The sequence below is a fragment of the Cupressus sempervirens genome, chromosome 10 (assembly GCF_028749045.1).
Source record: "Cupressus sempervirens isolate cs-2001-9-10 chromosome 10, ASM2874904v1, whole genome shotgun sequence".
Lineage (NCBI taxonomy): Eukaryota > Viridiplantae > Streptophyta > Pinopsida > Cupressales > Cupressaceae > Cupressus > Cupressus sempervirens.
In genome coordinates this window covers 233,662,695-233,689,115 of record NC_143127.1, presented here as the reverse complement: position 1 = coordinate 233,689,115, position 26,421 = coordinate 233,662,695, and the positions used below count along the sequence as shown (strand labels likewise).

The following is a 26,421-nucleotide window of genomic DNA, read 5'->3' as shown; positions in this document are numbered from 1 at the left end:
TGTTCACTATCTCTCAAACTAATGCCAAAGATTCACTACTTCCATGATGATGTTTATTAATAGGTTGGCCCTTGCATAGAGGTACATACCAATACCGTTGAACCCTACATTTGTCCTACAATTATCACATATGATGTGAAAGCATCTCATAGGAAATCCATCAAAATGATCGGGTTGAAAGTTGATGGACTTCATGATTCATGCAATTAATGCATCCTCAAGAGATCAAAATCTATCAACTAATTCCAATGCCTTGACTTTGGTTTCCTATGCATGGAAGTCCTTGTAGTCTTCAACAAATCAATTTAGCACTCAAATTTGACTCCTTCATTTGCATGGTCATGCACTTTTGAGGCATTTTATTACATTGTTTTACATTGCCTTCTATTTTTCTAGCAATATAATATGATGGAAACTTCCTTGAATGTAGACAAGCTCATAATTCAAATTATCAATGATTCCATTGTTCACATGTATTTAACTATTTCTTTGATTTCACATCAGAAATGTGTATCTATTCGAATGATTCAAATTATCTTAATTACCTATGCTTTCAAAAATGTTCTTCAAGTCACTTAAACACCTTGATGGATGTTCAAAAGTTTGTGCATGACTTGATACTTGGCATTTATGGAGGTCCTAGGTGTTGTGTGCTTTGATCTCCACCTAGTATTCCATGAATAGTTTGCATTCAATTTCTCATTGGACCAACTTATTAAATACCTAGTGCATGTTCAAATTTAATCAAACACTAAGCATGATTACATTTTGGAGCTTCTACAAGAATTATTATTTGTAGAAGTCATTCAATAACTTCCTAAATACCATTTTAAAGATTTCATCATTTTTGAGCTTGAAGGATGACACATTTATCATAACTGATCTACAATATCTTGATCAATATAAGTCATTGAATATGTACTTTCACCATCCACCAATTTTGATGACTTCTTATTGCAGGCATGGGTCATTTCTCATATTCTTCTTAAAATTCAAACCTTAAACATAAAATTCCAACTTTAGTGGTGATCCAATATTTTGTTAAATAGTTCATGTACTTGTCTATGGTCAAGTTGAGGATGAAAAAATTGGATTAAATAGCTCTGGTGCCTTGTCTATGATTGCTAATCCATACACCTAGACCATTATGATCTTTTTCCTTTCATGTCATATCAATGTGCCAAAAACTCTAAACTCTCTCCACTGACCAGTGTAAATATTTTCTTCACATCCTTGGTAGGATGATATGTGGGTTGGGGTATGCAAGTCATTGTTTGTGTTACCTGAGATATCAAACTCCCTCACTGAAGATTTTGAAATTTTTATTTGTGCATGGTGAGGGTGCCAATTTGCTATTGCAATGGAGGGTGTTTATTAAACACATTGAAAATACATTCTATGAAAAGGCTTGCCTTTATGAAATTTTATGAAACATATCATTAGCTTCCTTCAAAATGATATATTTGTAACTTATTTTGCAACCTAAAATTTCCATTTTGGGATAATGAGTCATGAGAACGGAATGGTGGGTGGCATTTCTATATTTCTTGAACAAACTGTCACACAATCCTTGTTTATAATATATTCCTCCATAGTTTCCATGCATCTCAACCCAAGCTCTCAATCTCTTAAATTTTCTGCTTGAAAGTTGGTGAATTTCAATTTGGTCTTTCCTCTATCAATGCTCAAAATTTTCATTGCATGGGCATTTTTTCAAACAACTCACATGTATTGCCCATATCTTCATTAACATGTATCTGCAACCAAACTTTCACATTGGTGGGTGGGATGTGATAGATTGTTTTCTTTATTGTGTTTTCAAACCAATGCTCAAGCTTCATATCCACAAGTTTTTGTTCCACAATGCTTTCCCATTACTATTCCCATGTTGTTGGTTGATATTTATGAATTTCTTAATCAACATAAACCACCTATCATGCCTTTGGTTTCACTAATGAGGACAATGTCAAACAATTCAAATGCTTCTTCATTGTTGTTACTTATTTGTCACTGATCTTTAGATGTGCAAGTTGAGTGAAAGATAAAGTTTTTCAAAGGAATTCTAATGTTTGGCTATGCTCTTCAATTCATAGGTATTGTATTCATTTCTTGAAAGATGATAGCCGAGGTGATGCTTTCAAGCTAGATTCTCTTTTTGTGCAAAAAAATTACACCATTTGAATCACATATGAAATTTTAAATCTTTCGACAATGAGTTTAATAGCCACCTCCAAAATACCTAATTCGGAGCTTGACCTTAATCTTTGAGATGTGAGGTTAAGATTAATGATGCAAAAGGAAACATGTGTTTTGAAAACTTATCTTAACCTTCTTTTCTGTAGAGGTTAAGATTTTAAGATATGAAACATGTGTTTTGGAGCCCAAACCTTAACCTTTTTAGATGAGGTTAATGGTTGATGATTTATTTGAAAAAACATATTTTGGGAACTTATCTTAACCTTTTTGATAGAGGTTAAGATTTTGAAATGAAACATGGGTTTGGAGATGCTTCACTAACCTTTGATAACTTGTGACATAGGAACCAAATTTCAAAAATTTGAAGTGTTGGGTGGAGCTAGCAATGAGCCAAAGATATTTGAAAGGAAAAAGTGTTTTAAAATATTGAGAAGAAAAAATCATTTTAACACTTAAATAATAACCATAGTTTAAACTAGTAAGGATTTTGAAAATTCAAAGCAATTTTTGATATCCGCAGAACAAAACTCATTAAACAAATAGAATGATTCATCCATGTAGAAGGAAAGAACGAACATTTCATTTTAGAACTCTAGTGTAGTATTGAAGAAGACATGATACTCTCGCTATGTTGATAACATGACGATATTGTTTATGGTTTTTGTAAGGAGAAGCAATCAGAGGTCCATTGTACAAGAACTAGTGAAATGTAGCACCATATAAAAGTAGGTCACCATTGGACTAGATTTTTGGAGTAGTCTCCCACTTAGTTTCATACCATAGGTACAATTGAGTGAGATCAGGATCTTTCCTAGGTACAAAAACATTCTTCTTAGAATATATCTATGCATGAACTCTTGCCCCAATCACATAATCTCCCCAATTTCCAAATAGATTATTCACAACATGAAAATATCCCCACTTGAAAGTAAAGGAATGTAAAACACCAATGATGAGGTCAAAACATCAAGATAATTTTTGGGTTCTTCTTCACATTGTTAATATTAGCATTATAAACTTAGCTACAATGAGGATTACGTCAGTTTGTGTGTTTGAAAAAGTTCCTATATATTGTAGCTCACATTGTTTTATCAATTGTATCTGAACCATTTGAGCCTTAAAGAATATTGAAATGGTTGAGATATATGAATATTTGAAATGGTGATATAAGTAGATCACTAAACTATAGATATCAGAACTTTTTCACCATCAAAAGAGGTCAGGTGATCTACCCACACTTTTTTAGATTAAAAAATGTGCATAGTGTCATTTTTGTGTCACTGATTTCATTGCAAAATCCTCTACAAAAAAACAAGCACACATTAATATTTTGTAATGAATGACGGATTGCAAATTTTTTTTTTTTCTTTTGCTAGTGACAAGAAAAATTCTTGTTGAAGGCAAGTATGGCTAAAAAGCATAGAGACAATTTATGGAAGATAGTAAGTTGACATTTGTCAAGTATGTGGCATCATATTAGTTTACTATGATGGAGAATTCACCACCATGTTTTGAATGATTTATTAACTATCAATGTACAATTTGTACACATAGATTGTTTGATAAGATTTATTTATTTGATGAAAAATCAAATAAACTACCAACAAAAATCTACTGTCCAATAAAAATAGTATAAATAAATAAAGGAAAATCAGTTTAATGAGAAAATCACTTGAAACCATAAGATATAGTTGCTTGCATGGTCACCAATGCAGGGATTAATTGGAAAAAAGCTGAAATCCTACTAGATAGGCAGAACTAATAAAGATCCATCATAATCTTTTTTCTTTATAATATTTTTAAAAATATAGAATAAAAAATTAAGAGAAACCTACCTTGTGTTTAATTAAATCATCACAAGAGAGAATACGTAGCATTCTAATAGTGACAATCTCCATTAAAAAGTCCATATAAGCTTACTTATCAACATCCTCCTTAATCACATTATGTATACTCCAATACACCAGCTTTTATAATGACACGTAGAGTGCTAGCATGTAGAGATTTGTAGAATTTTGAAGATAGGAAATAAAATACATATGCCACTTATAAATTTGTGTGGCAACTATCATACACGATGCTTTAAAGAAGAAAAAAAAAATTCAATTTAAACTAATAAACTATTTTAAAATGTTTTCAATTTTATATATATATGTAAGCTTTGTTGTAATGACTATCCTCTTTTATAACACATATAAATAAAATTTGGTCGAATTTGTTTTATAATATATTTTACCGATTAATTATGGGGTAATTTATAATTTATACTTAAGTAAATTAATTTAATTTTTAATTTAAAAAATTTCTAGACATAAATATAACTTAAGTATATTATCTATAAAATTGTTTGTGTTAGTATTATGAGTTATAGTTCCATGGTTAAGTCAATTTATTGGTCCCTTCACCACCAAGGTTCAAATTCTAGCACACGTGAATTTGATTAGAAAAAAATTCAAAAATTTTATTTATTCATTTGTAGACACACAAAATATAAAATATGTATATATAAATTTTAGTTTTACATTTTGAAAATTTAACATTCATTGTTTAGGTAATTCTATTTTTAAAATATTATATTTCTTTTAAGCAGAAATTATCATCAAATTTAAAATAAAAGATAATAGCTATTAAATTTCAATCACTGCTATTAAATTTTAATAAAATGAATTAGTTGCACTTAGAAATATTTATAGCTATGTGTATGCATGCATGCATGTATATTGGTATATATGTACATACACATAGACATTATACATGTACACATGGATATATGCATATATACATATACATGTACACATGTGCTTACAAATAGTTATACATGCATATATACCAGAACTATCATACAATGTATATAACAACAAAGAAACCCTCAAAGCTTTGTAACTTGTAAAGCCTTCCTTGATTCTTAGGAGGCCTTTCTCATGTGTGGGAGGTTATCCTCACCCATGACCTAGAGAATATTATGCCCTCAAAATTGATTTTTTTTTATAGATTACTCAAACCCTAGCAACAACATTCAATTCAACTCTTCTCAAGGTGTCCTAGAAGGTTAACTTACCTGGACAAATCCTTCAAGCAAGTAGTCATGGATGAGCTAGCATTTCCACAGGGAGAAAAAAATAACATCTTGATCAAATAATCAAAATCACTTACCCTCCTAAAGAAGAGAATAGAGGTAAGAGTGGCTCTATTGCCCCTATTGTTATTAAATCTAATGTACAAGTGGCCGTGGCTATTCCTAATGAGAAATGAAAGGCTAGATACTTGACATCCTTTTTAGTAGCTCAAGAAGGGTCTAAAATTCCTTCTCAAAAGTTGTTTAATGATTGTATCCTCAATATTTGGGATAAGAAACTTGGTTTTCTCTTTTCATAGTGGTGTATTCTTCAAACATAACTTTTGCTAATTTTTTTCATTAACAAAAATAGCTAGAAAAAATTCATAAAATAATAATTGTATGATGTTGGGGCCTTTTTTTTAGGCATATTTTCTTTAATATATTCAAGGATTTAGATTATAGAGAGGAGGTAGAGAGGGGGTGAGGTGAATTAGTTATCCTCCACCATGAAAATATAATCAAAACATATCAAACTAACCTACCAATACATGATTTAACATTTACTCATTCATTTGTCCATTAATTGTTAACATGTCAAACTTAACCTCGTAGAATAACTTATAAAAATATCCACATAATTAACATAATAGAACACATATTTTTATCATTAATAACCTCAATTAGAGGAAAAAATCATGACAAAAATTAATACCAACAAATATTTGTCACTCGAAATGGATCCTTTAATGACTTGGCCCTATTAGGATTAAAAAAATGTCCAATTAAGAACAAACCCTATTAGGAGTCTCTTAGTTGATAGATTTACCTCTAGCCCTAAATTAGGAGATTTACCCTATTAGGAGTAACTTTTTGAAACAAAATTTTAACTCAAATTAATGATCCACCTAATTAAACTAATTAACTTTAGACTCGTAAAAGATCCTTCTCACTTTGTTAAGAGTGACCTTTTTGGAGGATTATAGCTTGACAACCTTTTATGATTAATCAAGTAGAATGATCTGGAAATAGTACTTCATAATTGCTTGAACATATCCTCTTTAGTTGAACTTCTACATCTTGTAGCACAACTATCTTATCAAAAAGAGGACCTAAGGTCCACTACCAATTGTTAGTAATATAAGGTACAAGATTATTAGTGAGGCAAGGGGTTGAATTAGTAATTCACAAAACATAAGGTTTCCATCAACCATTTAACAATATTCATTAACATATAACATTTAAAGAAATAAAACATAAACCAAATAAGGTAATCCAGACATGCAATAGAAGAATGCCATTACTTTTTGTGTAGAAACCCTTGGTTAGAGGGAAAACCCATGTTGAGAATTATTTCCCACAATTGAGCTCTTCTCAAGTCCACCCTATTAAAGGCTTATCCGTATTAGGAGATTTACAATTCCTTGTTAAGAGAAACATCCTATTAGGAGTCACACAGTTAAGGGATTTACATTTAGCCATATTAGGATATTTTTCTTATTAAGAGTAACCTAGTTAAGGGATTTCAAAATCTAGTTAAAGAGCCACTTAGTATGAGGATTTCATATTTAGACCCATTGGGCTCTATTTATTTAAGGGATTTTTTTGGAGAACTAGTAGGATTCAACATGTACAATACTAGTCTGAGGACAACACTTCTCCTTTTCTAGTGTAGATCTAATCAATCCCAATCTTTTCTTCTCTTGCAGAGTAATTGTACCCTTCTCATGAGCTCACCTTGATACCCATGACCTACAACTCCAAGATTCATCAAAATGCATATAAATGCATTTTCACTTACTAGGGAGACCAACTATCCCTAAACATTTTATATTTCATATTTTATCTTTCATGCTTCAACCTGGTATACCAAAATGAATTACCAAATAATTTAAAACATTTAGAAAATTGTGTGAATATTCAAATGCATTGACAAATTCATTTGATCAAGAACAATCAAAATTCTTAACTATTTCAAATATGCTTCCATAAGCTTGATAAATCTAATTACCAAAAGCTATATGAAGCCAACTCATCATTAAACATCAAATCTTCCATGTCACCACAACACGTAAAAAATGAAATATTTATTTCAATAAACCACATCAACATCGATTGATAATATAAGACCAACAATTCTCAATACTTTTCCAACTTGTATTTAACAATATTAAACACCATAAAACTATGATGTCTAATACTCTAATCATCTTGCAATTGGAAAAGCAATCTCATAGCTCACTAAAGATAGTTTCAACTGATCTACAAAACCCAAATCTCCACTAATTTGATAAACCAATCAAAATGTTCTTCCTTTATTATTATCTTCTATCAGTTTCACTATTATCCTTCAATCAATAATAACTCTCTATGTACCAGCACACAAAATCTAGAGATGTCACCAAGTATCCCATAATAATTACAAACTCTAATTGCTTTTGCAACACCGTATTTAACTACCCAAGCATTTACTAGCTCATCCAAAATATTTTCAACCAACTCAACAATAAGTTGATATTAATGATAATGAAATACTATCCTTCTTGTCATCAAAGGTGTAGAATAATACTCAGTAATCTATGTACTAGTTTATGCTGACACTATTTGATAGTATTAATTCAAATTTGAAAATGTATCATCTTTTATCCTTGAAAGATGAGTACATACTCATTTCCATTCTTTATAAAAGTCTATGTTAATGTTTTATATATAATATTAAACTTTATTACTCATCATTTCCTAGTATATCTCTATCACATTTCTACTTTTATTTGTAGTTATATCAAATAAAGAAATACCCATTATCTTTTTCTTGGGATAAATCTTGCATCTAAATCCCTCTTGTCAATTTGGGCTATATTGATGCAAGACCATATTGGGTTGCCTTGTTATCCTACTCATTTTGTTCATTTTGTAGTTTCTTCATGTGCCTACCAGTCCTTCATGTGCCTAGTAGTTCCTTCATGTGCCTAGCAATCCTTCATGTGCCTAGCTGTCCTTCATGTGCCTAGCAGTCCTTCATGTGCCTAGCAGTTCCTTCATGTGCCTAGCAATCTAGTTTTTTTCATGTGCCTAGCAATATAGTTTTCTTCATGTGCCTAGCAATCCAGTTTTCTTCATGTGCCTAGTAATCTAGTTTTCTTCATGTGCCTAGCAATCCAGTTTCCTTCATGTGTCGAGTTACTGTAGCAATTCCTTCATGTGCTAAGTTACTATAGCAATTCCTTCATGTGCCAAGTTACCCAATGTATGCTGAGTTACTCAATGTATGCCAAGTATTCCTTCATGTGCCGAGTTATCCAGTGTATGTCGAGTGCCAGTAATTGGACATGATTTTTGTGGGCCAACTTGTGAGATTTATTTCATTTGTGACATTTATGTTAAGATCTTTTCTTGGGATGAGTCCAGACCATTTTTGGGTCAGCATTCCTCTTAGGTAATGTTCTAGAATGATCTATAAGCCATTTTGGCAAGTATAAATAGAGTGTTTAGGCTTAGAGTGAGGCAATTTTTTGGAGAAAAAAATTTGAGAGCAGAACTAAAGGTGCAAATTTTCTATTAGATCTTTGTATATGAATGTATTATAATTGGTCGTAACCTAGAAGGCCTTATAGCTAGGCATGTATGTTGAATATTTGAAGAATCAGTAAAAATATTCTCTCTTCTTCCTCCTTTGGTTGTTTTTCCTTGTGTTAACTCTTGTAGGGTAGTTTGGATAGCTAGGTGAGCCTTTGGCCCTAGTTATTCATCCTTTTCCTATGTCAATTGGTATTATAGCTTGAGGTTCATCCTTGTGGAGATTGGATCATGTAGAACCCTAATTTGGATTTGGTTGTAGGGTGGTAGATCTACGGATTTGACCTATAACTTGCAGAGGGTTACGGTCTTGTAGGAACCTGATTTGTAAAGATGGTTCATGGTAGAAAAATGTTGATGATGCTATATTGGATCAGTTGTGACAAATTGTAGCTAGATTAGATGTCATGAAAATATTCCAAAGGAGAGGAGCACACCTTGATGATATAAGTGATAATGAAGCAGTAGCACCAAACCATAATCCAAAACTTGAAGAAGATCAAGATGAGGAAAGATTGTTGCAAGTGTTGTCTAGGGATTATTCAAAGCCTGCTGTAGAATTTGTTCCTTATGATGAAAAATTGGACACCAATGCTATGTTGGATTGGATCTCTAATATGGAGAATTTATTTGTGTATGAAAACACTCATGATAATAGAAAGATGAAGATTGTAGTCACTAGGCTGAAAGGTCATGCATCACTATGGTGGAAGCACTTGCAAACTTATAGACAAAGGAGAGGAAAGGAGAAGATTAGAACTTGGCCAAAGATGGGGAACAAGGTAAAGAAAAAATTCCTTTATGCTAATTACCAAGTTAGCTTGTTGAGAAAGATGCAAAATTTGAAGCAAAAAGACATAACTATGAAAGAGTATACTGAGGAATTCTATAGACTGGGCATCAGATCTAGACATGTGGATGATGATGTTGAGAAAATTGCAAGGTACATACATGGATTGGGATCTAGAATACAAGATGAAATAAGTTTTGAGAAGTTGGAGAGTGTGGAAGAAGCATACCGATATGCTTTGAAGGCTGAGGAGATCTTGACAAAGAAGCATGAACAAAGACAAAGAGGTAGAGGTGGTAAATTCCAAAGAGGCAAAGGTAGATCTTATGGTGAAGGTGGAAAATCTAAAAGTTCTATGTAGGATAAAGGCAAATCTAAATGGAAGAATGATGAAAAAGGAAAGACCAAATGTAAAAGTGACAATTCTTACTGAGGAGGCACTAATTCTTACCGAGGAAGAGGTAATTCTTATTCTAGAGATGGATTTCATGGTAATTGTTTTAGATGTGGAAAAGAAGGGCATATATCTTTTGAATGTAGATCCTTTAAAAGTGGACAGAATAATAGAAATGTTGTGATTCAAGAAGACATTGAGAGTTCACCAAGTGGACCTGAGGCTAGAGAAAATCTGATGGTGAGAAGAACCTTATGTAATAAAGGAAGTGATGAGGAACCTATTTTAAGGAGAAGTCTTTTCAAGACAATATTTAAGATGGCTAGAAAATGTTACAAAGTGATCATTGACATTGGAAGTTATACAAATCTGGCATTAGAGGAGCTAGTTACAAAGTTGCAATTGCAGAGGCTAAAACATCCCAAACCTTATCATGTTTCATGGATCAAAGATGAGCATAAGAAATTGGTAAGTGAACAATGCCTTGTGAAGTTCAAAATTGGAGATTACTTTGATGAATTTTTGTGTGATATTATGCCCATGGACTGTTGTCATATTTTTTTGGGTAGACCTTGGCAATATGATAGATATGTTGTACATGATGGAAGATTAAATCAATATACTCTTTGGGTAAATGGGAAGAAACAAACATTGTTGCCTTTGATTGAAAGTCTAGATGAGGTTAATTGTACTGCGGTAAAAATTTGCATGGTTAATGAGAAACAATTTGAAAAGGAATCAAGTATGTTTTTCCATAGTTCTTAGAGGACCGAGTGTTGGTAGTAATGGCCAAGTAGTAGAAGCTAGTAATTATCAAGTGATAGTAGATAGTGATAGCCGAGTACCAGTAGAAATTATAGAATTTTTGAATGAGTATAAAGAAATTATTGCTGATGACATTCCTAATGGTTTACCTCCAGTAAGAAGTATAAATCATTATATGGATCTAATTCCTATAGCTAGTTTTCCAAACAAAGCACCATATCGATTGACACCTATAGAGAATGAAGAACTTAACAAACAAGTGCACGAGTTGTTGCAGAAAGGTTTGATCATAGAAAGCTTGAGTCCATGTGTTGTACCTGCTATATTAGCACCCAAAAATAATGGAGAATGAAGAATGTGTACTGATTCTAGAGCCATTAACAAGATAATAGTGAAATATAGGTTTCCTATGCTAAGGATGGATGAAATAATGGATTGTTTGAGTGGAGCAAAGTATTTTACCAAGATTGATTTGAAGAGTAGTTATCATCATATCAAAATTAGAGAAGGTGATGAATGGAAGACTGCTTTCAAAACAAAAGATGGTTTGTATGAATGGTTGGTTATGCCTTTTGGTTTGACTAATGCACCTAGTATTTTCATGAGGTTGATGAATGAAGTTTTGAAAAGATTCTTAGGTAAGTTTGTGATTGTTTATTTGGATGATATTTTGATCTTCAATAAAACTAAAGAAGAGCATCTTGAGCATATCAGACAAGTATTACAGATGTTGAAAGAGGAAAAGTTGTTGATTAATCTAAAAAAGTGTTCTTTTATGCAAGAGGAGATTGTGTATCTGAGATTTGTGATTTTAGCTAATGGCTTGAACATGGATCCTGAGAAGGTTAAAGTAATTTTGGAATGGCATACACCTAAGAATATGAGTGAGGTAAGATCATTTCATGGTTTGGCTAGTTTTTATAGAAATTTTATAAAGAATTTCAGTGTTGTTTGTATAGCTATGATTGAAACAATGAGGGGAGATAAATAGGAATTCAAGTGGGCACATGGAGATGATAAGAGTTTTGAGACTTTGCAACAAAAGGTTTTTGAATTACCTATATTGGCTTTGCCTAATTTTAACAAAGTATTACAAGTTGAATGTGATGCAAGTGGTAATGCAATAGGAGCTGTATTAAGTCAATAAGGTAAGCCTGTTGCTTTCTTTAGTGAAAAGTTGAATGATGCTAAAAGGAAATATTCTGTGTATGATCAAGAATTTTATGCTATTGTTCAAGCATTAAAGAAGTGGAGACATTATTTGATGCCTAAGGAATTTGTGTTTTATACTAATCATAAAGCTTTATAGTACTTGGGAAGTCAACATAAATTGAATCAAAGACATATGAAGTGGGTTGAGTATTTGCAAAGTTTTACATTTGTCATTAAGCATAAGAGTAGAGCTACTAATAGAGTTGTTGATGCATTGAGTAGAAGACATTCTTTGTTGACTGAAATGAAGGTTTAAGTTCTTGGTTTTGATGGGATGAAAGAGTTATATGATGCTGATCCTAATTTTTCTGAGGTGTGGAGAGAGTACAAAGCACCAAATCTAATAGACCACACAAGTAAGTATGATGAATATTTCATTCAAGAAGGTATGTTGTTCGAAGATATTCAGTTTTGTATTCCTAGAAGTCCTATGAGGTTGAATCTAATTAAGGAAAATAATAGTGGTGGATTAGCTAGACATTTTGGAATTGATAAGACATTAAGTTTATTGAAAGAGAAGTATTATTGGCCACAAATGTATAAGGATGTTCAGAAATTTGTAAAGAGTTGTGGAGTTTGTCAAGTTGCAAAGGGATTGAGTCAAAATACTAGTTTGTATACACCTATTTCTATTCCTAAGAAACCTTGAACTAATATCAGTATGGATTTTGTTATTGGGTTGCCTAAGACAATAAAAAGGTATGATTCAATACTTGTAGTGGACAAGTTTTCTAAGCTAGCTCATTTTATACCATGTAAGAAGACATTAGATGCTAAGCATGTTGCTAAAATTTTCTTTAAGGAGATTGTGAGATTGCATGGATTACTAAGAAGTATTATTTCAGATAGAGATAGTAAGTTTGTTGGTTATTTTTGGAAGACTTTGTGGAAGAAGATGGGTATTGAGTTGAAGTTCAATTCAACATTCCATCCATAGAAAGATGGATAGACAGAGGTTGTGAATAGAAGCTTGGAAAATTTGCTAAGATTCTTAGTTGGGAATAAGCCAAGTAATTGGGAGATGGTATTGGCACAAGCTGAATCTGCATATAATAATTCTATGAATAGGAGTACAAGGAAGACACCTTTTGAGATTTTTATTGGAATGCATCCTATAGGTATATCAGATTTGAGAGATGTTGCTGGTGAAGAAAAGAAAAGCACTACAGGAGAAGAATTTGTTGATTTTATGGAGTCTTTGCATAAGGAAGTGAAGTTGAGGTTGGAACAAAGTAATCAAAAGTATAAGGAGAATGTTGATGAATCTAGAAGACACCATGATTTTCAAGTTGGTGATGAGGTGATGGTTCATCTAAAGAAAGGAAGATTCCTAGTTGGAACATAGATCTTGAAGAAGTTTGATAGTGTTAATGCTTATGAAGTTGAGTTACCTGATGACATGGATATATCTCCTATATTCAATATTGCTGATTTGTATAAGTATCATGAGTCAGAGGATGAAGTTGTTGTATCAAATGATTATCCTAAGAAGTAGATTGAAGAAGTTGAACAGATATTGGATTAGAGAGTTGGCAAGAGTACAAGAGGAAAAGATTACTATGAATATTTGGTGAAGTAGAAGAATAGACCTATTGAAGATGCTTCATGGATTTCTCAATTTGAGTTGAATTCAACTCAGGTTGGGACATCTCAATGATTTAGGAGAATCATTTCTTTCAACCCTAGTTGTTTGATGTAGGAGCATCCTGGGTTGCCTTGTTATCCTACTCATTTTGTTCATTTTGTAGTTCCTTCATGTGCCTAGCAGTCCTTCATGTGCCTAGTAGTCCTTCATGTGCCTAGCAGTTCCTTCATGTGCCTAGTAGTTCCTTCATGTGCCTTGGAGTCCTTCATGCACCTAGTAGTTCCTTCATGTGTTTAGTAGTCTTTCATGTGCATAGTAGTCCTTCATGTGCTTAGTAGTTCCTTCATGTGCCTAGCAATCTAGTTTTCTTCATGTGCCTAGCAATCCCATTTTCTTGATGTGCCTAGCAATCTAGTTTTCTGCATGTGCCTAGCAATCTAGTTTTCTTCAAATACCTAGTAATCTTGTTTTCTTCATGTGCCTAGCAATCTAGTTTCCTTCACTTGCCAAGTTATTGTAGCAATTCCTTCATGTGTTGAGTTACTATAGCAATTCTTTCATGTGTCGAGTTAACTAGTGTATGTTGAGTGACTCTTCATGTATTGAGTTACTCAGTGTATCTTGAGTGTTTCTTCATGTGCCAAGTTACTCAGTGTATGCCAAGTGTTCCTTCATGTGCTAAGTTATCTAGTGTATGCCAAGTGCCAGTAATTGGACATGATTTTTGTGGGTTGACTTGTGGAATTTATTTTGTTCATGACATTTATATTAAGATCTTTTCTTGGGATGAGTCCAGACCATTGTTGGGTTAGACTTCCTCTTATCTAATGTTCTAGAATGATATGTAAGCCATTTTAGCAAGTATAAATAGAGTGTTTGGGCTTAGAGTTAGGCAAGTTTTTGGAGAAGAAAATTTGAGAGTAGAACTAAAGGTGCAAAATTGTTGTTGGATCTTTGTATATGAATGTATTGTAATTGGTCGGAACCCAGAAGGCCTTACAGTTGGGCATGTATGTTGAATATTTGAAGAATCAATAAAATTATTCTCTCTTCTTCCTCCTTTGGTTTTTGTTCCTTGTGTTTTCTTCCATTGTGGTAACTCTTGCAAGGTGGTTTGGATAGTTGGGTGAGTCTTTGGCCCTAGTTATTCATTCTTTGCTGGCATCATATATAAATAAGATTTTGGGCCTAAGGATCATCTTTTGAGTCTCCTTCCTCATGTATAAATAATTTTATTTTTTAACCTTAATGATCATCATTTTATTTATTATATTTTGGTGAACCCATCACTTTCATGCTTTTTACCTTTCGATATCAGTGCTAGATTGCATTATTTCATTGTGGGTACAAATTTACTTCCCTTTTGCATTCTCTATTTGATTGCATTCCCATTGTTGAGATCTATTTATATGTTTTTTAAGCATGTGAAACTCTCTAAAATTATTTGATGTGTAATCACTTATGTTATTATTTCTTCTTATAGGCTATACATTGAATACATGGTTTAGAAATAACCTCATAAAATTCATTATGTTTGTTTTATTTAATGATGTTATTTCATATGGAATAATGAGGTTAATTAATATCAATATTATTTATAAGTTATATTTCAAAACCACTATAAATATTTAATGCCTATTTCATCTTCGACTTTTAAGTAAATTCATCAAATATAAAGAATTATATAAAAAAAATTGTTAATGGTACTAGTATTAATCCTCCTAATCTCTTTACTCCTACTCAAGCCCAAGATATAACCAGTACCTTTAGATCTTTCCATAATATTTTACAAAATAATCATGATCCATATATTAGACATTTTCTACATGGTTCCTCCTTCATAAACTACTAAGGATAGGAGTACCATGAATGATATTACTCCTTCTATTCCTCCTTAAACTACATATTATCATTCCCCTTGAGGTTTACATTAAAATATACTTGCACTACAAGATATGATATCATCACTCACAAAGGATATAAAGCTTAAGGACTTGGTATTAATGAACATGGATTTAACGATCTCATTAGTATTCTTCACAAAAATAATACAGTTTGTTTAGGTTTTATCTCTCCTCCCAATCCTTCTCCATACCTTACTCAAGATCCCATAATAGAAATACCTATATCTTTTCTTCCTACTATCATCCATAGTCTTAAAGATATTTTATATTCCTTTGATTGATATCAACAACTTGATCTTCTTCCTCCCACAATAGATTATCCTTCTTTAACCTCCAACAATTATCTTAAAGGATCTCAAGTTCCTTATGTTTATTAATGTCTCCCATATTCATCCCAACCTAAATATCATCTTGATATTACCTTTCCCAAACCATCTATCCATATATATACTTTCAGCTATCACTTATCTTTGGAAAAAATGGTCTATTGGAGACTTAAGTTTAATCCTAAGATAGTATTTAATTATAGAAATTTTCTAAGGGGAAAATTAAATTTAAAGGTGACTTTTTGTATTTCTATCACCCTAGAAACAATAATTTTCTTTGTAATTTCACTCAGTTTAGAGATTTCTTTCAAGATTTCCTTGATAAGAGTCTTATTCAATCTACTACAGATATTGTTCATTTTCTTAAACCAATGGTTCATAATTATCTTTTATTTACCCTATTGTGTGGTTCTCCATATTATTTTAATGAGAATGAGGACAAAATAATATGGTCCTATTTCTTGTCCTTCTTAATTATGGGGAAAGGTTCATCATTTGTTTCTTAGAGATTTGTTTCCCTCCCATGATTGGCATGTGCTTTCTTAGAACATATTTCCCATTATAAATTTTTAGCTAGAAAGTGTGCATATCTCATATCCATTTGGTGAGCTTAAATATGTCATTTTTTATCTTTAATTATGGAACCAACATTCTTTTTGAATTTGAATATTTTATATTATGTCCTTTTCTTCAAAGGATTGTGTGTTCTATACAATTATATTTATAACCCCAATTACAACCTTATCCATGTCTTACAAGAATATGAATTTTACAAGAGATCTATTTAGTTAGATTTATATTGTCTCTTGCTTCTACTTCTCCTCCTAAGGTTTCATTATCTCTTTATTTTTCATCTCTTTCATGTCCTTCCACATATATATTTATTATGTATTACCTTTGATCTTTGTTAATCTTAGCATCCTTTTTACAATGCTTCCATACTTGAAAGTGCATATAATTGGATTGCATGCTAAATCCATATGCATGGTATCCTATCTTTTACCTTTCATTTATTTATATTTGAAATTATTTTATGCCCTAAAAGGGTATTTTTATCATCCTATAATCATCTATGGAATCAATATTTCTTTCTTAGGTTATATGTGATATCTTTTCTAACTTATATTTTTTTTTAGAAGCTTCCTTTATTTTATGACTTAGTTTTCTTAAAATGGTGTATCTATTATAAAATAGATATCATTTAAGATGTAGTATACATTTTATCTTTCCTTTAAATACTATGAGAAATTTTTTGTACCTTCTTTCTCTTTTGTCTAGCGACCTTCTTTTTATAGTACAATTTTACTTATTTACTATATGACATTCTTTTCATTTAAGAAATTGTTGTTTTGATTGGGATTCTCTCTTATACAAGAGTTATAAATCCTAGGTCATAAGTTCTTTATTTTAAAAATGTGTTCATTATAGATTAATTCCCTTACTGTATAGTTCAAAATTTGTCATTCTTCATCAAGAATCCTTATTTCACATAGTGATAGGGGATTAATCTATGCATTCTTTTTCTCTTCCTCCATTCTATCTTGAAGATTTTATTTTTGTTCAATAAATTCTCTTGAAGCATGATGTATTATAGACAACATATTTTCCTTTCAAGGGTCTCTTCTCTTAAGTTACAATCCTTTCAATCTTTGGTTTTAGCTTAAGAGATTGCACATTGTTAGGTAAGATTGTGGCATACATTGTTGTTTTAACCTGATATATCCTTGTTAATAGAATTGGTATCCTTGATTGTCTTCATTATAATTCATACTATGTATTCATTACAAGGATGAGAACATATATATGACTCCCCTTAGAAAAAATCATCATGCATTTATAATTTTTTAATTTTAAAACTGATCCTTAATAGGTATAAGTTGTCCTTATCCAAACTAATATCAATGGATATACCAAACCCTGATCCATCCATGGAGAGCACAAGTATAACCAATACCCATGGTGACATATTGATTGATCTTTGGATGTTCATATAGACTAGTCCTTATGATGTAAGAGGTTCAAACCCTTTTAGGAGGAGCACATGTAGACAATCAAGAAAAATATACTATAAGGTGTAAATTTTTTATAGGATTAACTAGCATGGCATACCAATTTGATAGAAATTTCTATCCTATATTTTATGTAGTTGACAATAATACACACAAATCTTACTAGTAAAGGTAATCATCTCTCTCTCTCTCTCTCTCTCTCTCTCTCTCTCTCTCTCTCTCTCTCTCTCTCTCTCTCTATCTATCTCTCTCTCTCTCTCTCTCTCTCTCTCTCTCTCTCTCTCTCTCTCTCTCTCTCTCTCTGTGTGTGTGTGTGTGTGTGTGTGTGTGTGTGTGTGTGTGTGTGTGTGTGTGTGTGTGTGTGTGTTTGTGTGTGTGTGTGTGCGTGTGCGCGCGCGCGCGTGTGTGTGTGTGTGTGTGTGTGTGTGTGAGAGAGAGAGAGAGAGAGAGATTATTGGTGATTCTCTTTTTTTTTTTATGTGATCACTTGTACTCTTGCAATAGATTTCTAGATATGATATTAGTGGGTGAGCTATTTTTTAATCAATCTCTTTCTCACTAGTCAATTTGGAGTTTCTTTTTAATTTCTTTCATGTCTTTGTCTTGCCTTCTCTATTCTTGGGTAAAAACACAAACATGTGTCACCGTTTATAAGGAAAAAGGATCCCAGAACATAAATTGTTCACCTCCAATGACATAAAAATAGTATTTGTGTTTAGAATTTGGAGATGGTGTAAACTAATGAAATCTGTGAAATTGAATGAATTTTATGCCTATAATTTTTTAAAAAAATTAGTACGATATTTTTAATTTTTTTTTAAAAATTGAAGTCCTTTTTTTAAATTGTGAAAAATATCGGGTGTAGTTCCCATCAAATAAGTATATGGAAATCATTTTTTTTTCTCTAATTTGAATATATGTTATACATGACATGTATAGCTAGAGAAGAAAAAAATGAATATTGGTTTTTGATGTGTATTTTCCTTCTATATGTACTCAAGGTTGACTTGATAAAAAGCCAACAACTTTTTCCTCCCATCAAAACTTCACTATCAAATCTACACCTTTTTTCTTAAAAAAATTACATATTCTTAAAGAGGACTCTCTCCTTTAGGGATGAATATAACTTTTTTTAATGATTTACTATTATTTTTCCCTTTTAGGAGGGAGAATCTTCTCAAGTTGTGATATTGCTATCTAGATTTAACTATGTAGTTTTTAAGTCAATCTCATTGACCCATATATCATGAGTAGTGATTCACACATGAATAATCTCTCATGAGAATAAATAGAACACTTAGCAGTCATTGGATCTAGGTGATCCTCATAGAGGTGAAGCACTAGCACTTCTCAAGAGGTCACCCATCCTAGTTCTACTCTAGCTCAAGCACACTGAACTATGAAGTTCAATCTATGGTTAAACCTACTCTTCTTGCAACCCTATTTGTAAGTCTCGGTGCTTCACCTCTACGAGAATCACCTAGATCCAATGATTTCTAAGTGTTTTATTTATTCTCATGAGAGATGAATTCATGTGTGAATCACTACTTATGATAAATGGGTCAATGAGATTGAGTAAAAGACTACACAATTAAATCATGATAGAACTATCACAATTTGACTTGCTATGGAAAATATCCCCTACTTATCTTCTCAAGTTTTAAAATACTTATTTATAGTATTTTGGAATCATAACCTATTATAACTAATCAAAACATTGTGAAATTTATATAATGATGATATTGGATGTCAGATTATAGAGAAATGAGATTTAACTAGAATAGGTTTATAGGTTCTAAACGGTGACATAGATCTATTCTTTTACCCTATTTTTCTTTTACTTTTACTTTTTGTGCCCTTGTGTATGGATGTTGAGTTAGGATCCTTAGTTTGGGTGCTTATGCCCTTAGACTCTATGATTTCTCATCTATTTTCATTTTTTTTTCAATCATCTTTTGTATCTCATGTCTTCCTTTACTATTAACATGATCTTGTCTCATACTTGCATTGAAGTTGGGGGTCAATGTATCATCCTAAAAATTAAGCACTTACTTTTTATCTATTTTTAGACTTTGTATTCCTCCTTAGTGTGGTCCTTGTCATTGATATCTTGCATTGCATTCAATTACATACATCATTTAAGTCAAGAAGATTTTCTGTTCCTTTAAGGTTTCTCAAGACTCTATGTTGGTTATAATTTCTATGCAATGTCTATAATCTTTCATTTATTAATCCATCTACCCAAATTTAAGTTCCCTCTCTCATTTTCATTAGCGTAAGGTAGGATCTAAAGTCTCTCTTCCCCTAGAACTTATCTTGGATAATTCAACTCTTCAATGGAATTTTATGTAGTTTTATTATGTGTCATACTAAATTTCCCCAAATCAATTAAGGCTTTATTGCTCCCTGCACCTTTGCCTTGAAATTTGTTCATTATATTAGCTCACCTTGGAGTGAGCAATACTTAGTATGGGTCACCTAGGGTTGACCTATACTCTAGAAGGCCCATTTCAAGGATTATGGGATTAATAAAAAATAAAAAAATTTCTACCTAGTGGAGTATCTATAAAAGGAGGCACCCTCTCTTCATTTTTACATACACTTCATGACTTCCAAGAAATCATTAAAATCTATCAAGATATCAAGAGAAAGAATTTAAGGATTCCAAGAAAGATATAATTAGTTGATGAAATTTATCCATCATCATCAAATATGTATTTCCTTCCATGTATCTATTTTTTTCTACATTAAAGACAATGATGTTTTTCGATTAAGGGAGAAAATCTAAATTTGCCTATTTAATTATTATCTATTTAATAAAAAACATTAAATGTTTAAAAGAATATACAACATGAGGTTTCATGTTAGATGATTTCTATTTGGTTCTTGACTTGAGTCAATGCTATTGCATCAACATACATGGTTACATTCTAAGAAACAAAAAGTATTTACATGTATGATATAGTTCATTATTGTTTTATTTATACTACACAATATAATTTCCTCATTTTTATTTAGAATTTAAAGGTTAGTTCCTAAAGAAGTGATTAACCAAGGAAAGCCCCATTTTCCAAAAGAAACCAATTTCTCTTGTATACAATTACAAATTCATGACATTTCAAAAGTTATAGATCTATAAGTGTGGTCTCAATCAAATTCCCATGACCTATTTTTTTAGCCTTCATAGGTAACCTTGGCCATTGTACATGTGGAGAATTCCCCCAATGTGCAAGAACCTCATGGAGGTGGACTACTGTGAGTGACACCTTGTTTGTTTCTACTTGAATCTACATCATTACATTATTGCATTTAAAAGCTTTAATGTACATAGAGGCATTTATATCAAGAAAGTTGTGAGAAAATAAGACAACATTTAAATCTTTCTAGAGAATTAAAAAAATCTCCATTCTAAAAACATTCTAGATCTTGGAATGTTTAGATGGGAGCCTAGGTGAATCCCCCATAACAACGATATGACAAGAGGCTTCTAGGCCTTAAGGCTTGAAGAAATCATGAATCTAATCCTAGTATTGTTGGGTACATCTACAGAACCAAAAAATATGTAGAAAGCTTTCTAGTTGCCCACAAAAGGGACATATAGGGTCAAGAACACTCAAATGCCTAAGTTGTAGTCCCAAATCCAACCTCTAAAAGATGATGCACCAAGAAAGGTACATAATTTTTGGCTTTGTGATTTCTTTCCAAATAGTGGTAAACCTAAGACTTCAAGTCTTTTGAGAGGATTGTGAATGCCAATGCTAGTTGAGAAGAACAAACATAGATAGGTGAGGAACCAGCCACCCATAACTAAAATTTGGTTTGTAGCTAGTCATAAGAGTGGAAGGATACCACGTCCAATTCTTCCACCAAGGTTTAGATGACTGAATACAAAGCTTGTGCAATATATAGGGAGGCATCGTAAAAAATAGAATATCAAATGTCTGTCAATCACGATGAGAAATTTAGAATTGCACCTGCATATCCTCCCATGAGAGAAGTCTTGTGGTGAATCTAAAAAATAATTCCTTGGGGGTCTTTATGCCACATTTGAAAAAATGTAGAGTGATGGTTCCTTTCACTTTAGCTAGAGGCACCCCTGGAATAGAAAATGGTGGGGCGGGGGGGCACCACAAACTATGTTGGTTCATGGAGAGCCCATTTTTGAACCCATCTCTAGTCCAACTAAGCCATGACTTGATGGATTACCAAGATTTCCAAATGCTCTTAATTGCAGAGGTACCCTTGATTTGTACAAGTTCAAAGGTGACTAGAAGTGTTTGAAAGTTAATCCCTTCCAAATAGGATGGTTAATCAAGAATCTTGAAGAAATATAATATCACAAAAGAATCTTTCAAGCCTCATTTTTAGTGAGAGCTTGAATGATGCACTTGGCACATAGAGAAACACCTTTCTTTTGAGTAGAAAGTAGCTCTAACCTTCCAGAATCTTTACGCAACTAAAAAAAATCCCACACTACCTTGTGGAAGCCATGGTGAGATACATTTGAAGCCTAAAATAAAATCACATAGAAAACACTCAATCTTGAGATAGGAGGCCTTTAAAGGATCCCAATGGGAGGAATAGTACAAATGCATAACAGCCAGCACCTTAGAGAGAAACCATGATTTTCCAACTAAGGAGAGTGGTTTAGTTCAATCTAGTATTCCAATTTCTTCTCAATCTTGGCCAAGACTACATTCCAAAGCTCCACAAGGGGAAGCTTGAAAGGAAAAGGAGATGCTAAGAAAGAAAAAATAAATTTTGTGTTGCACCTATTTTCATTGGAATAAAGTGAGCCATAAAAGTTAAGGTAGGAAGGACTATCGATAGCAAAGAGTCTCCTACCATTGAATGGTTGAGCCAGATGCTAAGAAAAAATTCCTCATCCTCAATGAGGCTATGGAAGGAATCATTTGAAATGTGTCCATTGCCTAGCTAGTTAGAATAATTAGCAAGAGTAATGGCATGCACACAACCCACCAAAATGGTATTGGCAAGAAAATAACCAAACTATTCTATAGCCAAAACATAGAGAGAGGGTGCAACTGGGAACCCTTGAAAAATAGACTTGAAGAGCCCAAAGGCCTCATATTGTTGCCCATTAATTATGATGCACGTAAAGGCATCCCCAAAAAGAATTGGCACAAATTGTAAGGAAATAGGACCAAACCCCAAAGCTTACAACATGGCCACAATGAAGAGCCATTCAATCTGATCAAACCTTTCACAAAATCAATCTTGAGGAACAAGGACTATTTTTTGGACTGACAAGCTCACTCTGTACCCTCCCAAAATGTGATGATGTTATCCAGAATATACCTAGATTTAATAAATCTAGATTGTTCAAGGTGCCCAATCTGTAGCAAGAGATTGCAAATGTTGAGGGAGAGCACCCTAGGAATGATCTTATTGGAGACATTCAAAAGTGTGATGGGCCTCTAGTTACAGATATCCTTTGGGTCACTAGCTTTAGGTATGAATTTGATGTTTCCTTTATTAATCATGCTCCCTACAGGTTGTGAAAGGAGAGCTTTGAAAGAAAGACTTTGTGCAAATTAGGACCAATGTCTTCCCAAAATGCTTTATAAAGTTCACAAGGGAAGGCATTGCATATAGGGGCTTTATCATCTTCCATGGAAAAAATTCCTCTTTTAGATCATCAAGCATAAGATTCTTCTCAAAAAAAGTGTAATACTCTGATGCAACACTATTAGGAGTAACAAAAATGCAAGATTGGAAGACTTTCTCTTACATAGTAGAAGTACCCTACATAGTTAAAATTTTGTCATAATGGCACCAAAATCCTGGAGAATATTTGGAAACTCACACAAAGTTTATTGACCTTCCTTGATTCTCATTATGCCAAAAATAGAGTGGCAAGCTCAAAGAGCTTGAAAAAAACTCTTTTGAATCCTAGTCACCAACCTCCAACTATTGGAGATGAGCCTTGATCTAAGCTCCCTAAGAAGAATAGATATCTGAAACTTTCTTCTAGTGATGGAGGTGGGTAGGTTGGGTCTACAAATCTATATCAACGAGATTCATGGCAAGGGCTTAAGAGGTCATACAAAGATCTTTACTAGTGGCCTCATAAGATCTATAGTGATACTTATCCAACTATATACCATAAATGCAATTAAATCTTGTAGTGTGAGTCATGGCATCATTCCACCATTGAATCCACCCAACATGCCTATGGGTTTGAGACTCAATATTCTAAATGTGTAAGATATGTGTAAAGGTGGGAACATGGGATAGCATAGAAGTGTTGAGATAGAATTGTATTTTGCATGGATGGGGCTTAGTTGTGTGCCAAATGATGGAAAAGAATATGGAAGAGTGATCTGACAAGGTCACATCTACCAGGGGAGTGATAGGTTAATCTCTCTCTTCAAAGAAAGAAATAAAAGATTGAGTTGTAAGCATAGCATAGTCAAGCCTCATAAACCCCCTATCAATACCAGCTCAAAAGTTGGACCAAGTATGCCAAACCCCACTAAACCAGTCATTGTTTGCATTGGAATAAAAAGGGCACAATTTACTATACATGTAGAACTAGGTTTCTCTTTCACAAACTAACCATCAAAAAGGCTTATGTCCTTCCTTGTCACTAACCAACTCAACCATATTGAAGTCCCCACAAAAGGCCTAGGTGTTAGGTGGCACATGATCCATCATCCAATGTCATAGGTGTGAATGCTCCATGGCATCATTGGGATCATAAACATTAAAATACCAAAAGAATGATTCTAAGAAGACAACAAAATCTAGACAATTCTCTGCATGGGGTATGAACTATGCAAAATAATTGAAGAAAGTAAGCAAAATGAGAGAAGATTAATTACACTACCTCGACTAGCTTCATGTTGAGAAGAAAGCATGGCGCTCTCTAGAAAAATTTCATGGGAGGATGAATTAATAAGAAACCCATCAATTTTTACTTCCAGAAGGAAAAGGAAATCCAGGTTACCAAGCCTATGCCTAGTATCACAAACAAAATATTTTCAAGAGAGATTTGTTATCCCCTACACATTTCCTAAGAGAAAATTTGTCATAAACTAGCTTGCATGTCATCCTCATTCCCCAGAGAGGAGAACTTGTTATGCAAGAACACAAAGGAATATTGAAATGAAGAATCTCCAATGCAGATGGCCCTTTATTATTACCCATTGTTAGAAAGCTCATTTTGGCCTTCTAGGCTACAAGAGCAATGAAGAGACTGTGAGGAAATTATTCAAGCTACTTATGGTGCTCAAAACTGAGTGATTTGGGGATCAGTATCATGAGGATCTTCCATTACCTAAGAAGTAGGGTTTGAAGGAGATAGATGAATGAGTAGAGGAATCAAAGAGACTAGTGGTGCCATGCTTGCAATGAGTCATCCAATACTGTGCAATGAATAATGTAATTTGGTAGCAACATTTCCTTTACCTTTTTTGACAAAATTGGTCCACTCATATTTATTCATGGCCATAGCAAGATTATCTTCCAAGGTTGGATGATGGTTACACTCTAATAGGGTACAATGCCTAACCTTATGTTTAAGGAATTGGAAATGATAGCAAGTGTTTAGAAGGTCTAAAGTTAGAGAACCTTTTCATTGAAGGTGGGACTACTAAATTGAATCTTCATAATTTCTTTGAGGTCCCTAGAAATGTTATCCACAACATAGACCGTACACTAAGGGAAAGCATTGTAAAAGTAGTCCTTCCCAAGGCATATCACCTTGTTGATAGTTTATTCAATAGCTTGCAAGAATGACCAACATGGGATTGGGAACCTAGGAAACTTGCCCAAAATTGGAACTTTAAGGTTGCAGGCATTATAGACAATAAAGTCTCAAGACCCTCTCTATAAAAATAAAATGGATGACCTAACAAGCTAGGGGCCATTAGAAAGCACATGCTCAGCCTAACTAGGGTTATAAATATATATATATATATATATAAAATCCCTTGGTAAGGTTTTAAACACCCTCAAGGTGGACACCACTGGGTGTCTAGACCTTGCAAACCCACTCTCTAAGCATGCTTTCAAAAGGAATGATCAACAAAATAGACTATTAGAGTTTGTTACTCAATCCATGCAAATGAAGAATCAAAATCCTTAGCATTGAGAAAAATATTAGTAGAGGAGTTACCTCATGGAACACCTTGGGAACAAACTTTTATAGACATTTTCTTAGAGCAGCTATTAGCACCAATAACAATAGCTCCAACACTAGCATCAACTATTGGGACAAAGAAGTTTGAGGCCATTATAACCTAAAACAAATTCCTCTAGGAAATGTGGTATGATAGTTAGCGAAAATGAAAGTTTCAGAGGAAAGCCATACTGTAATATCTCTAGATTTTTAAATATATAATTTATTTTAGAACTATTCATAAAAATAAATTTAATTAATCTTATCTTGTTATTTTATTTAAATTTAGTATAGGTTCAATATTTAGTTTAATTTATATTAGGTTAAAGGTTTTATTTGTTTGATTGGTGGAATTATGACTCTATTTGAAGTAAGGTTTCAATCTAGATTGACTTAGTATTTAGTTAGGTTTAAATGTGTTGGGTTACATTTCAATTTGGGTTAGCATTATAATTTGGTTGTTATT

At 32.8% G+C, this 26,421-nt stretch overlaps 1 pseudogene; it reads right to left on the bottom strand.

The window, feature by feature from the left end:
- Positions 1-2,745: 2,745 nt before the first annotated feature.
- Positions 2,746-26,421, bottom strand: part of LOC149533493 (putative pectate lyase 5) — a 116,434-nt pseudogene continuing 92,758 nt past the window's right edge.